Raw genomic sequence first — 18,180 nt, 5'->3', positions numbered from 1 at the left:
TTACTGTCCTTTTCCTTCGGTCTGCCGGTTTTCCTCTGCGGTAGTTGCGGTATCCACCGCTAGGCTTTTCCGCCAGTCAAGGGCTTCCTCAGCTCAGACGTAGACAGCGTCTGTGGAACTTGCCGCCGGTCCCAAGGATTCCGGATAGTGCAAGCAACTTTTAGCCGGGGGAGATTTCCTCGCTCCCTTCTCTAGAGCGCCGTGAGCCGTACAGCGTGTCTAACGGCTCCGCCCCCACCGGAAGTCCTCTGAGATAACTCACCGAATTCATGATATTGTCACATGCACTCAATGACCACTCTATGACATAAATTCCTGCAACTGCTTCATAGTTGCTGTGGCCTCTTGGTAGCCTCTCTGACCAGTTTACTCCTGGATCTTTCATCCAGTTTGGAGTGACATCCTGATCCAGAGAGGGTCTGTGTTGAACCAAATACCTTCTACTTCTTAATAATAGACTTCACTGTGCTTCTAGGCATTGATAAAGCCCTTGATATTTTCTTGTATCCATCTCCTGATTTGTGCCTGTCTACAACTTTATCCCAGAGATCTTTTGACAGTGCCTTGCCACCCATAGTTGATTGTTTGCTTCAGTTGCACTACCAGGGACTGAGATGCTCCAGGAAAGTTTGTTTATACTGTATGCTGAGCTAATCAATATGCCCACAGCTGATCACAGTTTAAGGTCAAATGGCTTTGTGTGTGCCATTGAGAAGGTGATTAGCTATACCTGATTGAGTTTACAAGTAATTTTAGGAGGGGGTGATCCTTTTTCCAACTCAGTAATTCTGTTTTTGAATTGTCTTTATTTTTGTCTGACACGTTGGTGTTATTTCTTTCACTTTGATGTTATAAATTGCACTGAGTAATTACAAATAGATAAACAAAAACTGTGTCTGTCTTATTTCAGGCTGCAAAGCAACAGCATGTGATTATTATTATTCTTTTCAATGCCCTTTGTAGATGATGGTGATAGATGATGGATAGATAGATTATATATATATATATATATATATATATATATATATATAATAGATAGATAGATAGATAGATAGATAGATAGATAGATAGATAGATAGATAGATAGAAAGGTGATAGAGGATAGAAATATAGATAGATAGATGATAGATAGATGATAGATAGATCAATAGATAGAAAGATAGCGATATAAATAGATGATAGATAGATGATGATGATAAATAGATTACAGACAGATAGATTATGGTGATAGATGGTGGATAGCTAGATAGATAGCTAGATGATTGATAGATAGATTGATAGATAATAGATAGAAGATAGATAGCTAGATAGAGAGATTATGATGATGATAGAGTTTGATTTTACTTAGAGAAGAAGTGTCCCAGTCATTTTATTAGCAAAGATTGTAGGTTGTTATCTTATGAACCCTGCTGAGGTCAATTAGGGTTAGACACACAGAGCCTACAGTGTGCGCTTCCAGTTCTCAAAACTGTAAAACCCACAATTTTCAGAGTTATCTTACACGAAAGGTGAGCAAAAAAAATAAATATATATAGAAAGTATATTACAAAGTGTTTTTTCTTTTCATGATTAATCATTTTATTTTACAATATCAAGGTGTTTGAATTTCTATTAAAGAGATAGTAAAGTCCAAATTAAACTTTCATGATTCGGATAGGGCATGTAATTTTAAACAACTTTCTAATTTACTTTTGTAATCAATTTTGCTTTTTTCCCTTGGTGTTCTTAGTTAAAAGCTAAACCTAGGTAGGCTTATATGCTAATCTCTAAGCCCTTGAAGGCCGCCTCTTATCTGAATGCATTTGACAGTTTTCCACAGCTAGAGGGCGTTAGTTCATGTGTTTCATATGAAATAACATTGTGCTCATGCACATGGAGTTATTTAAGAGTCAGCACTAATTGCTTGAAATGCAAGTCTGTTAAAAGATCTGAGATAAGGAGGCAGTCTGCAGAAGCTTAGATACAAGGTAATTACAGAGGTAAAAAGTATATTTCTATAACAGTGTTGGTTATGCAAAACTGGGGTTGGTAAATAAAGGGAGTATCTATCTTTTTAAACAATAACATTTTTGGTGTTTACTATCCCTTTAAATGAACTATCTGGTAAGGAATCAAACATCATACTTCAGTATATACAATTTGTTTAAAAAAAATTATGCTATTTCTTTTCAGCTCTATACTGAAAAATACCTTTAAAGTTTCTCACTGATAACAAGCACTTTTCATCTACAGCACACCAGGTGTGTTCTATATATAAACTTATAACATCTAATGCTAAAAGCTATGCAAATTACCTTAAAGGATAGGTGACTACCATAAATCCATTTCATGCTCTGGAGAAAGTGCACCTATTATTTTCTAATAACATAGCACTACAAGATGTCTCCTTATATTGAAGGATGGCTTCAGTATAAAAACTAAAATACAAATAGAAAATAGACTATGTTCATTGGTACCTAATATCTCTAAAAAGGACGTTTAATTGCATTTTGCAGCATTAATCATGTGGAAGAAACATTACAACTGAAAATTATTGTGCTACAAAAATTGTTATTTAGTATATTAAAGGAACATAAAAGCTCTGTGTTAGAGCATTGTATTATTGTACTGTTCTTTGCTTATAAGTATGCGTTTAACCTCATTAAAAAACATACGGCTAGATTACGAGTTTTGCGTTAGAGGCTATGCGGTGCTAACGAGCAGTTTTCTCTCACCGCTCACTTACCTGCAGTGCTGGTATTACAGGTTTTTACAAACACGGCGTTAAAAGGCAAGAAGTTAGCGTTTAGCAAAATTGAGCTCCTTACCGCACTCCAAAACCAGCGCTGCTTAAGTCAGCGGTGAGCTGGCTGCGTGCACAATTGAGCCGGCTGAAAAAGGCTAACACCTGCCAAAAAGCAGTGTAAAACTCAGTAACGTAGCCCTATTGATTCCTATGGGGAAATAAAATGTATGTCTACACCTAACACCCTAACATGAACCCCGAGTCTAAACACCCCTAATCTTACACTTATTAACCCTAATCTGCCTCCCCCGACATCGCCGACACCTGCATTATATTTATTAACCCCTAATCTGCCACTCCGGACACCGCCGCTACCGACATTATACTTATGAACCCCTAATCTGCTGCCCCCAACATCGCCGACACCTACATTATTTTTATTAACCCATAATCTGCCGCCCCCAATGTCGCCGCAACCTACCTACACTTATTAACCCCTAATCTTCTGCCCCCAACGTCGCCGCCACGATAATAAACATATTAACCCCTAAACCGCCGCACTCCCGCCTTGCAAACATTAGTTAAATATTATTAACCCCTAATCTGCCGTCCCTAACATCGCCGCCACCTACCTACATTTATTAACCCCTAATCTGCCGCCCCCAACATCACCGCCACTATACTAAATGTATTAACCCCTAAATCTAAGTCTAACCCTAAACCCCCTAACTTAAATATAATTAAAATAAATCTAACTAAAAATTCCTATCATTAATTCAATTATTCCTATTTAAAACTAAATACTTACCTATAAAGTCAGCGGTGAGCTGGCTGCGTGCACAATTGAGCCGGCTGAGAAAAGTCTAACACCTGCCAAAAAGCAGTGTAAAACTCAGTAACGTAGCCCTATTGATTCCTATGGGGAAATAAAATGTATGTCTACACCTAACACCCTAACATGAACCCCGAGTCTAAACACCCCTAATCTTACACTTATTAACCCTAATCTGCCTCCCCCGACATCGCCGACACCTGCATTATATTTATTAACCCCTAATCTGCCACTCCGGACACCGCCGCTACCGACATTATACTTATGAACCCCTAATCTGCTGCCCCCAACATCGCCGACACCTACATTATTTTTATTAACCCATAATCTGCCGCCCCCAATGTCGCCGCAACCTACCTACACTTATTAACCCCTAATCTTCTGCCCCCAACGTCGCCGCCACGATAATAAACATATTAACCCCTAAACCGCCGCACTCCCGCCTTGCAAACATTAGTTAAATATTATTAACCCCTAATCTGCCGTCCCTAACATCGCCGCCACCTACCTACATTTATTAACCCCTAATCTGCCGCCCCCAACATCACCGCCACTATACTAAATGTATTAACCCCTAAATCTAAGTCTAACCCTAAACCCCCTAACTTAAATATAATTAAAATAAATCTAACTAAAAATTCCTATCATTAATTCAATTATTCCTATTTAAAACTAAATACTTACCTATAAAATAAACCCTAAGCTAGCTACAATATAACTAATAGCTACATTGTATCTAGTTTAGGATTTATTTCTATTTTACAGGCAAGTTTGTATTTATTTTAACTAGGTAGAATAGTTATAAAATAGTTATTAAATTGTAATAACTACCTAGCTAAAATAAATACAAAAGTACCTGTAAAATAAAACCTAACCTAAGTTACAATAACACCTAACACTACACTATAATTAAATAAATTAAATAAATTAACAATTAAATAAATTAAATTAAATTAGCTAAAGTACAAAACCCCCCCCCACTAAATTCCAGAAAATAATAAACAAATTACAAGATATTTAAACTAATTACATATAATCTAATAGCCCTATCAAAATAACCCCCCCCCCCAAAATAAAAAAAAACCCTAGCCTAAACTAAACTACAAATAGCCCTTAAAAGGGCCTTTTGCGGGGCATTGCCCCAACGTAATCAGCTCTTTCACCTGTAAAAAAAAAATACAAACAACCCCCCCCAACAGTAAAACCCACCACCTACACAACCAACCCCCCAAACAAAATACTAACTAAAAAAACCTAAGCTCCCCATTACCCTGAAAAGGGCATTTGGATGGGCATTGCCCTTAAAAAGGCAGTTAGCTCTTTTGCGGCCCAAACCCTAACCTAAAAATAAAACCCACCCAATACACCCTTAAAAAATCCTAACACTAACCCCCTGAAGAACGATTTACAGTTCTGAAGACCGGACATCCATCCTCAAGGAAGCAGCAGAAGTCTTCATCCAACTGGGCCGAAGTCCTCAACGAAGCCAGGAGAAGTCTTCATCCAAGCCGGGCCAAGTGGTCCTCCAGATGGGCAGAAGTCTTCATCCAGACGGCATCTTCTATCTTCATCCATCCAACGCGGAGCGGGTCCATCTTCAAGACATCCGTCACGGAGCATCCTCTTCAAACGAAGTCTTCTTACTGAATGACGGTTCCTTTAAGTGACGTCATCCAAGATGGCGTCCCTTAGATTCCGATGGGCTGATAGAATTCTATCAGCCAATCGGAATTAAGGTAGAAAAAATCCTATTGGCTTATGCAATCAGCCAATAGGATTGAGCTCACATTCTATTAGCTGTTCCAATTAGCCAATAGAATGCAAGTTCAATCCTATTGGCTGATTGGATCAGCCAATAGGATTGAACTTCAATCCTATTGGTTGATTGCATAAGCCAATAGGTTTTTTTCTACCTTAATTCCAATTGGCTGATAGAATTCTATCAGCCAATTGGAATCTAAGGGACGCCATCTTGGATGACGTCACTTAAAGGAACCTTCATTCGTCAAGTAGTCGTCGGAAGAAGAGGATGCTCTGCGTCGGATGTCTTGAAGATGGAGCAGCTCCGCATTGGATGGATGAAGATAGAAGATGCTGTCTGGATGAAGACTTCTGCCCGTCTGGAGGACCACTTCACCTGGCTTGGATGAAGACTTCTCCCGGCTTTGTTTAGGACTTTGGCCCGGTTGGATGAAGACTTCTGCTGCTTCCTTGAGGATGGATGTCTGGTCTTCAGAATTGTAAGTCGATCTTCAGGGGCTTAGTGTTATGTTTTTTTAAGGGTGTATTGGGTGGGTTTTATTTTTTAGATTAGGGTTTGGGCCGCAAAAGAGCTAACTGCCCATTTAAGGGCAATGCCCATCCAAATGCCCTTTTCAGGGCAATGGGGAGCTTAGGTTTTTTTAGATAGTATTTTATTTGGGGGGTTGTTTGTGTGGGTGGTGGGGTTGTTTGTATTTTTTTTTACAGGTAAAAGAGCTGATTACTTTGGGGCAATGCCCCGCAAAAGGCCCTTTTAAGGGTTATTGATAGTTTAGTTTAGGCTAGGTTTTTTTTTTATTTTGATAGGGCTATTAGATTAGGTGTAATTAGTTTAAATATCTTGTAATTTGTTTATTATTTTCTGTAATTTAGTGTTTGTTTGTTTTTGTACTTTAGCTAATTTAATTTATGTAATTGTTGTTAATTTAGTTAATTATAGTGTAGTGTTAGGTGTTATTGTAACTTAGGTTAGGTTTTATTTTACAGGTACTTTTGTATTTATTTTAGCTAGGTAGTTATTAAAAAGTTAATAACTATTTAATAACTATTCTACCTAGTTAAAATAAATACAAACTTGCCTGTAAAATAAAAATAAACCCTAAGATATCTACAATGTAACTATTAGTTATATTGTAGCTATCTTAGGGTTTATTTTATAGGTAAGTATTTAGTTTTAAATAGGAATTATTTAGGTAATGATAGGAATTTTTAGTTAGATTTATTTACATTAGATTTTAATTAGGGGGTGTTAGGGTTAGACTTAGGTTTAGGGGTTAATACATTTAGTATAGTGGCGGCGACGTTGGGGGCAGCAGATTAGGGGTAAATAATTGTAGGTAGGTGGCGGCGATGTTAGGGACGGCAGATTAGGGGTTAATAATATTTAACTAATATTTGCAAGGCGAGAGTGCGGCGGTTTAGGGGTTAATATGTTTATTATAGTGGTGGCGATGTTGGGGGCAGCAGATTAGGGGTTAATAAGTGTAGGTAGGTTGCAGCGACATTGGAGCGGCAGATTAGGGGTTAATAAATATAATGTAGGTGTCGGCGATGTCCGGAGCGGCAGATTAGGGGTTAAAATTTTATTTTAGTGTTTGCGATGCAGGGGGGGGGGGCCTCGGTTTAGGGGTTAACAGGTAGTTTATGGGTATTAGTGTACTTTTTAGCACTTTAGTTATAAGTTTTATGTTACGGCGTTGTACCACAAAACTCTTAACTACTGACTTTTAAATGCGTTAGGACTCTTGACAGGGTAGGGTGTACCACTCACTTTTTGGCCTCCCAGGACAGACTCGTAATACCAGCGCTATGGAAGTCCCATAGAAAAAATACTTTACGTAAGTCGTTTTGCGGTAAGGCCAAAGAAGTGTGCAGTGCCCCTAAACCTGATTTTTCAGCCTAAAGCACAACTCGTAATCTAGCCGGTAATTTGGGCTGTCACTGAATTGAAGAAGCAGCATTAGCTAATACCTTAACTTTATGTAAAGCAATATAAGACCGTATATACCATTGTTGCGTTAAAAAAAGAACTAAGCAGTGGATTATACTTAAAGTGATTATAAACTTTCTATTGAATACACACTATCTACTGTATAATTATTCATAAAAAGAGGGGCACTTTCATTCATAAAAATAATTAAAGACGTTTTAAGCATGTTTAAAAGAATGACTATTTAGTGATCATAAACATTGCACTGTTCCTCCCCCCCGCATCTCATATTTTATTTTTGTGTTCAATGATGAATCCAGCTTTAGCCAATTATTTTGTTCCCTATGAGCTGGGCGCAAAGGGGGCACGCAATGATTGGCTGAAGTCGGATTCGTCATCAAAGACAAAAATAAAGTATAATATGCAGGTGGAGGAAAAGTGCAATGTTTATGATCACTTAATGGTAATTATTTTAAAAATGAAGCGTCTAATTTTTTTATGAATGAAAGTTGCCATCTTTTTATGAATAATTATAGATAGTGTGGATTCAATAACCAAAGTTTATACTCACTTTAATATAAATCATTGCAATATGTATTATTTATCACTTTAAAAGAAATCTACCTTCTTTCTTTTTTACTTCATTTGTGCAGTGTCCATTACTTTTTGTCACAGCCCTACAAGGAGGCAAATTATTAGTTTTCCCTTTGAAGTGTTGCTAGGAGACACCTATCTGCTAGATACAATTAGTTTATTGCCCATGTTCAGTATAGGACTTTTGGTGCAAAAATCAAGAGACCATGAAACCTAAGTTCTTTAATTGTAGGGCTCTTATATAGCTGTGCACAGTGGCTACATTGAAGTGCTCATTTAGCAAAAATACAAGTAAGCTGTTTGCTGTTTTTAACAGAAGCTGTTTTTTTTAAGTTTACTTTGACATATTTATTTTTACTAAAGGATTACTGTTTAATTTTCCTGAAGACATTCTCCACAGGAAATAGTTGACAAAACAGCTTTTTGTTAAAAAATTCAGATCAACCCAATGTAGGATAAAATAAAAGATTTTTTTACCATCACAAACAGTTAGGATTGAACTTAAATAGGATTGAACATAAATTCTATTGACTGATTGTATCAGCCAATAGGATTTTTTATATCTTAATTCCGATTGGCTGATAGAATTCTATCAGCCAATCAGAATCTAAGGGACGCCATCTTGGATGACGTCACTTAAAGGTACCTTCATTCAAAAAGAAGACGTCGGCCGAAGAGGATGCTCCACGTCGGATGTCTTGAAGATGGAGCCGCTCCGCGCCGGATGGATGAAGATAGAAGATGCCGTCTGGATGAAGACTTCTGCCCGTCTGGAGGACCACTTCACCCGGCTTGGATGAAGACTTCTCCCGGTAAGGTGATCTTCAAGGGGTTAGTGTTAGGTTTTTTTAAGGGGGTATTGGGTGGGTTTTAGAGTAGGGTTGGTTGTGTGGGTGGTGGGTTTTAATGTTGGGTTGGATTTGTAATTGTTTTTACAGGTAAAAGAGCTGATTACTTTGAGGCAATGCCCCGCAAAAGGCCCTTTTAAGGGCTATTTGTAATTTAGTGTAGGGTAGGGCTTTTTTATTTTGGGGGGGCAATTTTAGGGGGATTAGATTAGGTGTAATTAGTTTTAAAATCTTGTAATTTGTTTATTATTTACTGTAATTTAGTGGGGGGGGGTTTGTACTTTAGATAATTTTATTTAATTGTATTTAATTTAGGGAATTAATTTAATTATAGTGTAGTGTTAGGTGTTAGTGTAACTTAGGTTAGGTTTTATTTTACAGGTACTTTTGTATTTATTTTAACTAGGAATTTATTAAATAGTTAATAACTATTTAATAACTATTCTATCTAGTTAAAATAAATACAAACTTGCCTGTAAGATAAAAATAAACCCTAAGCTAGATACAATGTAACTATTAGTTATATTGTAGCTATCTTACGGCTAGATTTAGAGTTGGGCGGTAGCTGTCAAAACCAGCGTTAGAGGCTCCTAACGCTGGTTTTGGGCTACCGCTGGTATTTGGAGTCAGTCAGGAAAGGGTCTAACGCTCACTTTCCAGACGCGACTTTTCCATACCGCAGATCCCCCTACGCCAATTGCGTATCCTATCTTTTCAATGGGATCTTTCTAACGCTGGTATTTAGAGTCGTGGCTGAAGTGAGCGTTAGAAATCTAACGACAAAACTCCAGCCGTAGAAAAAAGTCAGGAGTTAAGAGCTTTCTGGGCTAACGCCGGTTTATAAAGCTCTTAACTACTGTGCTCTAAAGTACACTAACACCCATAAACTACCTATGTACCCCTAAACCGAGGTCCCCCCACATCGCTGCCACTTGATTAATTTTTTTTAACCCCTAATCTGCCGACCGCACACCGCCGGCACCTACGTTATCCCTATGAACCCCTAATCTGCTGCCCCTAACACCGCCGACCCCTATATTATATTTATTAACCCCTAATCTGCCCCCCTCAATGTCGCCGACACCTAACTACACTTATTAACCCCTAATCTGCCGACCAGAGCTCACCGCTACTCTAATAAATTTTTTAACCCCTAAAGCTAAGTCTAACCCTAACACCCCCCTAAGTTAAATATAATTTTTATCTAACGAAATAAATTATCTCTTATTAAATAAATTATTCCTATTTAAATCTAAATACTTACCTGTAAAATAAACCCTAATATAGCTACAATATAAATTATAATTATATTGTAGCTATTTTAGGATTAATATTTATTTTACAGGCAACTTTGTAATTATTTTAACCAGGTACAATAGCTAATTACATAAAATAATTACAAAATTACCTGTAAAATAAATCCTAACCTAAGTTACAATTAAACCTAACACTACACTATCAATAAATTAATTAAATAAAATACCTACAAATAAATACAATGAAATAAACTAACTAAAGTACAAAAAATAAAAAAGAACTAAGTTACAAAAAATAAAAAAATATTTACAAACATTAGAAAAATATTACAACAATTTTAAACTAATTACAGCTACTCTAAGCCCCCTAATAAAATAACAAAGACATCCAAAATAAAAAAATGCCCTACCCTATTCTAAAATTAAAATAGAAAAGCTCTTTTACCTTACCAGTCCTGAAAAGGGCCCTTTGCGGGGCATGCCCCAAAGAATTCAGCTCTTTTGCCTGTAAAAAAAAAAACATACAATACCCCCCCCCAACATTACAACCCACCACCCACATACCCCTAATCTAACCCAAACCCCCCTTAAATAAACCTATTACTAAGCCCCTGAAGATCTCCCTACCTTGTCTTCACCACAACGGGTCCCGATCTGTCCAGAAGAGCCTCCGAAATCTTCATCCAAGCCCAAGCGGGGGCTGAAGAGTGACGTCCATCCTCCGGATCAGCCAATCGGATTGATCTTGATTCTGATTGGCTGATTCCATCAGCCAATCAGAATTTTCCTACCTTAATTCCGATTGGCTGATAGAATCCTATCAGCCAATCAGAATTCGAGGGACGCCATCTTGGATGATATCCCTTAAAGGAACCTTCATTCTTCAGTTAGACGTCGTACGAAGAGGATGGATCCGCGCCAGAGGTCTTCAAGATCAGCCGCTCGTCATCGGATGGAACAAAATAGAAGATGCGGCTTGGATGAAGATGTTTGCCGATGTCCTCTTCTGCCCGGATAGGATGAAGATTTCTTCCCGAAGATGGACTTCTTCATTTGCCGGTTGGATCCAGACTTCAGCCGGAGGATGGACGTCACTCTTCAGCCCCCGCTTGGGCTTGGATGAAGATTTCGGAGGCTCTTCTGGACAGTTCGGGACCCGTGTGGTGAAGACAAGGTAGGGAGATCTTCAGGGGCTTAGTGTTAGGTTTATTTAAGGGGGGTTTGGGTTAGATTAGGGGTATGTGGGTGGTGGGTTGTAATGTTGGGGGGGGGGTATTGTATGTTTTTTTTTACAGGCAAAAGAGCTGAATTATTTGGGGCATGCCCCGCAAAGGGCCCTTTTCAGGGCTGGTAAGGTAAAAGAGCTTTTCTATTTTAATTTTAGAATAGGGTAGGGCATTTTTTTATTTTGGGGGTCTTTGTTATTTTATTAGGGGGCTTAGAGTAGGTGTAATAAGTTTAAAATTGTTGTAATATTTTTCTAATGTTTGTAAATATTTTTTTATTTTTTGTAACTTAGTTCTTTTTTATTTTTTGTACTTTAGTTAGTTTATTTCATTGTATTTATTTGTAGGTATTGTATTTAATTAATTTATTGATAGTGTAGTGTTAGGTTTAATTGTAGATAATTGTAGGTAGTTTATTTAATTTATTTATTAATAGTGTAGTGTTAGGTTTAATTGTAACTTAGGTTAGGATTTATTTTACAGGTAATTTTGTAATTATTTTAACTAGGTAACTATTAAATAGTTATTAACTATTTAATAGCTATTGTACCTGGTTAAAATAATTACAAAGTTGCCTGTAAAATAAATATTAATCCTAAAATAGCTACAATATAATTTATATTGTAGCTATATTAGGGTTTATTTTACAGGTAAGTATTTAGCATTAAATAGGAATAATTTATTTAATAAGAGTTAATTTATTTCGTTAGAATAAAATTATATTTAACTTAGGGGGGTGTTAGTGTTAGGGTTAGACTTAGCTTTAGGGGTTAAAAAATTTATTAGAGTAGCAGTGAGCTCCGGTCGGCAGATTAGGGGTTAATACTTGAAGTTAGGTGTCGGTGATGTTAGGGAGGGCAGATTAGGGGTTAATACTATTTATTATAGGGTTAGTGAGGAGGATTAGGGGTTAATACATTTATTAGAGTAGCGGTGAGATCTGGTCGGCAGATTAGGGGTTAATAATTGTAGGTAGGTGGAGGCGACGTTGGGGGCGGCAGATTAGGGGTTAATAAATATAATATAGGGGTCAGCGGTGTTAGGGGCAGCAGATTAGGGGTACATAGGGATAACGTAGGTTGAGGCGGTGTACGGAGCGGCAGATTAGGGGTTAATAATAAAATACAGGGGTCAGCGATAGTGGGGGGCGGCAGATTAGGGGTTAATAAGTGTAAGGTTAGGGGTGTTTAGACTCGGGGTTCATGTTAGAGTGTTAGGTGCAGACTTAGGAAGTGTTTCCCCATAGGAAACAATGGGGCTCGTTAGGAGCTGAACGCTGCTTTTTTGCAGGTGTTTGGGTTTTTTTCAGCTCAAACGGCCCCATTGTTTCCTATGGGGGAATCGTGCACGAGCACGTTTTTGAAGCTGGCCGCGTCCGTAAGCACCGCTGGAATTTAGAGTTGCAGTGGCGGTAAATATGCTATACGCTCCCTTTTTGGAGCCTAACACAGCCCTTCTGTGAACTCTAAATACCAGCGGTATTTAAAAGGTGCGGGCCAAAAAAAGCCAGCGTTAGATACGCGGGTCGTTACCGACAAAACTCTAAATCTAGCCGTTAGGGTTTATTTTATAGGTAAGTATTTAGTTTTAAATAGGAATAATTTATTTAATGATAGGAATATTTATTTAGATTTATTTAAATTATATTTAAGTTAGGGGGTGTTAGGGTTAGGGTTAGACTTAGGTTTAGGGGTTAATAAATTTAATATAGTGGCGGCGGTGTAGGGGGGCAGATTAGGGGTTAATAAATATAATGTAGGTGGCGGCGGTGTAGGGGGCGGCAGATTAGGGGTTAATAAGTATAATGTAGGTGGCGGTGGTGTAGGGGGCGGCAGATTAGGGGTTAATAAGTATAATGTAGGTGGCGGTAGTGTAGGGGGCGGCAGATTAGGGGTTAATAAGTATAATGTAGGTGGCGGTGGGCTCCGGGAGAGCGGTTTAGGGGTTAAACACTTTATTTAGTTGCGGCGGGGTCCATGAGCTGCGGTTTAGGGGTTAATACATTTATTAGAGTTGCGGTAGGCTCCGGGAGCGGCGGTATAGGGGTAAACAGTTTAGTATAGTGTGGGTGTTTAGTGACAGTATACCAATAAAGCTGGGAAAAAGCTGAAGAGCAGCAAGATCGATGACTGTTAGTTAACAACAGTCCGCTGCTCATCACCCCGTACTTGGTGCGCAGCTTTTTGACAGCTTTTTTGGTAACTTTGGAGAGCGTATTCAGGTCCGCGGCAGCAACGTTAGGCGATCTTAGGCGAGCATATTGGTGCCGTCGAATGCAAGTAAGTTGACGGCTTGATAAGTAGATGCCATGGTCTTTAAATAATGATATGTACATATTGTTTTTGTTTTACTGAGCTAATTAAAAAAGGTGCTTTATAAAAATTGTGTTTCCACATACTAAGGAACAGGTTTTCTGTTAAGGACTGTTGAATTAAAAAAAAAAAATCTTTTTGACATTATGCCTTTTCTTTTATATTTATTTACTTATTGTTTACAAATGTTTAATAGTGATGGGTGTGTGTATGTGTCATTTACTCCATAATGACAATGGCAAGTTTCACAAACTCACATGTGAGTGCTTGTGTCTGCTATTACTGCTTGAGTGTGTGTTCCTATCTAATTTTTAAAACCATGAGAGTATTTGATTTTAGCCCCGGCCCCTTTGACATCACTGATGTACAGGAGGGCCGCCAACTTGCGCGCTCGCCTTGCGACATTGAGTCAACTTACCGGGTAGCGCTGGGTTAGGTTACAGGGAGGGGGTGTGCACGCTGTGGCTGATGCGGGTTACAGGGAGGGGGGTGCGCTTGGACTTATGTGGGTTGGGGGCTGACGGTGTTTACAGGTGGTGCGGTGCTTATAATGTTAAAGAGGGTGCTTATTGTGGGGTTACAGTGGAAGCTGATGGGACTTATGTAGGTTAAACAGGGGGTGCTGTTGGGGGTTACAGTGGGAGCTGAAGGGGCTTATGTAGGTTACAGAGGGGGGCTTATGGGGGTTACAGGGGGTGCTGACGTGATTAAATTGCAATTGCAATTTTTTTTTTCCTCCATATTGCCCAGCCCTACTGTCTGTGGGCGCACGTCTCTGTCTATTACTGTCTGTATGTGCACATCTCTGTCCATTACTGCCTGTGAGTGCATGTCGCTCTCTAATACTGTCTGTGAGCGCATGTCGCTGTCTAGTACTGTCTGTGTGTGCATGTCTCTGTCTGTTACTGTCTGTGAGTGCATGTCTCTGTCTAATACTGTCTGTGAGTGCATGTCTCTGTCTGTTACTGTCTGTGAGTGCATGTCTCTGTCTAATACTGTCTGTGAGCACATGTCGCTATCTAATACTGTCTGTGAGCGCATGTCGCTGTCTATTACTGTCTGTGTGTGCATGTCTCTGTCTATTACTGTCTGTGAGTGCATGTTGCTGTCTATTATTGTCTGTGAGTGCATGTCTGTCTATTACTGTCTGTGAGCGCATGTCGCTGTCTATTACTGTCTGTGAGTGCATGTCTCTGTCTGTTACTGTCTGTGAGCGCATGTCGCTGTCTATTACTGCCTGTGTGTGCATGTATCTGTCTATTACTGTCTGTGAGTGCATGTCTCAGTCTGTTACTGCCTGTGAGTGCGAGCTCAATCCTATTGGCTGATTGGATCAGCCAATAGGATTGAAGCTCAATCCTATTGGCTGATTGCATCAGCCAATAGGTTTTTTTACCCTTTAATTCCGATTGGCTCCGCGTTGGAAGGATGAAGATAGAAGATGCCTTCTGGATGAAGACTTTTGCCTGCCTGGAGGACTGCTTCTTGCCGCTTGGATGAAGACTTCTCCCGGCTTCGTTGAGGACTTCTTGCCGCTTGGATGAAGACTTCTCCCGGATAGATGAGGATGGATGTCCGGTCTTCAAAAACTTTAAGTGGATCTTCGGGGTTAGTGTTAGGTTTTTTTAAGGGTTTAGTGGGTGGGTTTTATTTTTAGATTAGGGACTTTGGGCAATGTAAAAGAGCTAAATGCCCTTTTAAGGGCAATGCCCATCTATATGCCCTTTTCAGGGCAATGAGGAGCTTAGGTTTTTTTGGTTAGTTTTTTTGGGGGGGTTGGTTGTGTGGGTGGTGGGTTTTATTGTTGGGGGGTTGTTTGTATTTTTTTATTACAGGTAAAAGAGCTGATTTCTTTGGGGCAATGCCCCGCAAAAGGCCCTTTTAAAGGCCATTGGCAGTTTAGTGTAGGCTAGGTTTTTTTTTTTTATTTGGGGGGGGCTTTTTTATTTTGATAGGGCTATTAGATTAGGTGTAATTAGTTTAAATATTTGATAATTTCATTTTTATTTTGTGTAATTTAGTGTTTATTATTTTTTGTAATTTAGATAAATGTATTTGTTAATTTAATTTAGTTAATTGTAGTGTAAGGTTAGGTGTTAGTGTAACTCAGGTTAGGTTTTATTTTACTGGTAACTTTGTATTTATTTTAACTAGGTAGATAGTAAATAGTTAATAACTTTTTACTAACTAGTCTACCTAGTTAAAATAAATACAAACTTGCCTGTGAAATAAAAATAAAACCTAAGATAGCTACAATATAACTATTACTTATATTGTAGCTAGCTTAGGGTTTATTTTACAGGTATTTAGTCTTAAACAGGTATTATTTAGGTAATAATAGTAATTTGTATTTAGATTTATTTTAATTATATTAAAGTTAGGGGTGTTAGGGTTAGGGTTAGACTTAGGGTTAGGTTTAGGGGTTAATATATTTATTTAGTGTAAGTGATGTGGGAGGCCAGAGGTTTAGGGGTTAATAACTTTAGTATAGTGGCAGCGACATTGGGGGACAGCAGATTAGGAGTTAATAAGTGTAGTTAGGTGGCGGCGATGTCGGGGGCGGCAGATTAGGGGTTAATAACAATAATGTAGGTTGCGGCGATGTTAGGGACAGCAGATTAGGGGTTAATAAGTGTATGTAGGTGGCAACGACATTGGGGGCAGCAGATTAGGGGTTAATAATATTTAACTAGTGTTTGCGATGCCGGAGTGTGGCGGTTTAAGGATTAATATGTTTATTATAGTGGCGGCGATGTCCAGAGCGGCAGATTAGAGGTTATTAATTTTATTTTAGTGTTTGCGATGCAGGAGGGCCTCGGTTTAGGAGTTAATAGATAGTTTATGGGTGTTAGTGTACTTTGTAACACTTTAGTTATGAGTTTTATGGTCCAGATTTGTAACGTAAAACCCATAACTACTGGCTTTCAGTTCACAGTACGGATCTTGTAGTTATGGGCTGTACCGCTCACTTTTTGGCCGGACAGGCAAACTCGTAATACCGGCGCTGTGGAAGTCCCATTGAAAAAGGATTTTTTAAAAAGTGCGGTAGTTACGTTGAGTGACGGCCAAAAAAATTTACGGTACAGCTATACCTACAAGACTTGTAACAGCAGCGGTAGTGAAAAAGAGCCATAACGATGCTTTTTCACTCATAACGCAAAACTTGTAATCTAGCTGAGCGTTTATAAAAAATAAAATCTGACAAAATAAAGATTTTTATTTTTATACTGCAATATCCATTTTATAATTGATATTATTAGTGATAAATGAATGCATGTTACTTAAAAACTAAAGGTCTGTAGCACACCCTGGCAGTATGAAATCTTCCATAGAACATAAACCGACGCACACATTTTTGTGAGGTGTTGATATAGGGGGTCAGGCATTAGTATATTCATAACTTGAAAGATAGAATTGATGTCATTAGAGGCATTGGTACTACCAGAGACGATACCGACTGGCTCATTCACAACATTTTCTAAGATTGTTATTTACTGTATTTTCCTTCTACCAGCTTTGGATAACGTTGCTACAATTTTGTATGAAGAATTTCCTTGATTACGCTGTTAAATTCCATATTAATTACTTCATGACTGCGGTACCATTTCTGTCAAAATGACAACACATGCAGCTGCCAGCCAGTACGGATTCTGATGGCATCCTTCTTACCAATAGACAGGAGCAACTGTAGGGCATATGTCAGAGTATGCCATGAGAAATAAACTCATTAACATTCCAAGTCACTAAGTAAGGAGCCACGAAGAGAACTACAAAAAGGCCATGTCAGGTCAAAACAAGCTCACTCTTTTCAAAAGCTGTTTCTATAACATATGGGTATAACGATATTGTTTCCTATAAGAATAGTTGAGATTTCTTCAGACGCCAGATGGATAGTTTAAGGTATTGTCTATTTAAAGCTCTAAAAAAAATCATAATCTAGTAAGCGAAGTCTCTTTAATTATTATTATTCAGTATAAGCCATTTAATAAAACATGACTGATCCAAACACATTTTTGAGAATAGGTTTAAACAATTCACAGATATTTGATGGTTTATTTTGAAGACAAATCATCTAGATTTGAAAAATGAATGATATATAGTATGTCTAGGTCATGTGAACAATAGAAGGGGGGGGCAAATCTTATTTTAGCCTGGGTACATGTCAAAAGTCTAATCCTAAGGAAAGAGGAACCTTTAACTCAGTCCTAATGCAACTTAGACGGACTGTAGCCTCACTAAAAAGTAAGCAATTTCCTCTTATTACAGAGGGCCACTTGACTTTTGGGATATCAATTGGACAGTGTTACTGTTGTCTAACTTGTCTCTAAGATGGTGTCCCTGTTTCAGTCTAAAAAAATGTTTGATACACTCATGGGACCATTTATTTAAGATAGGTAAATCTCCTCTTTCAAATGCAGTCAGCTGTCTGTCTATATAGCACATTGCCAAAGTGCAAAAATGAAACTAAGAGAAATAAAATGGGTTGGTCAAAAAAATATTTTCTCTACTAATAATAAACCAACACACACTGACATATTATAAGGAGTAGAGTCTATATTCTTCCAATTATTGGTCCCATGCCCCCCGCCCCCGATATCATAAAACCAAAGCAAAAATCTTAATAGCTAATCTTGCTAGATACTCGCTTTACGGATTGGATTTTAATACTGTTAATATATGTTGTATTTGGTTGTCT

Source organism: Bombina bombina, chromosome 8, assembly GCF_027579735.1.
Source record: "Bombina bombina isolate aBomBom1 chromosome 8, aBomBom1.pri, whole genome shotgun sequence".
NCBI classification, from domain to species: Eukaryota; Metazoa; Chordata; class Amphibia; order Anura; family Bombinatoridae; genus Bombina; species Bombina bombina.
The sequence above is the reverse complement of the archived record's forward strand: the minus strand, read 5'-3'. Positions refer to the sequence as shown.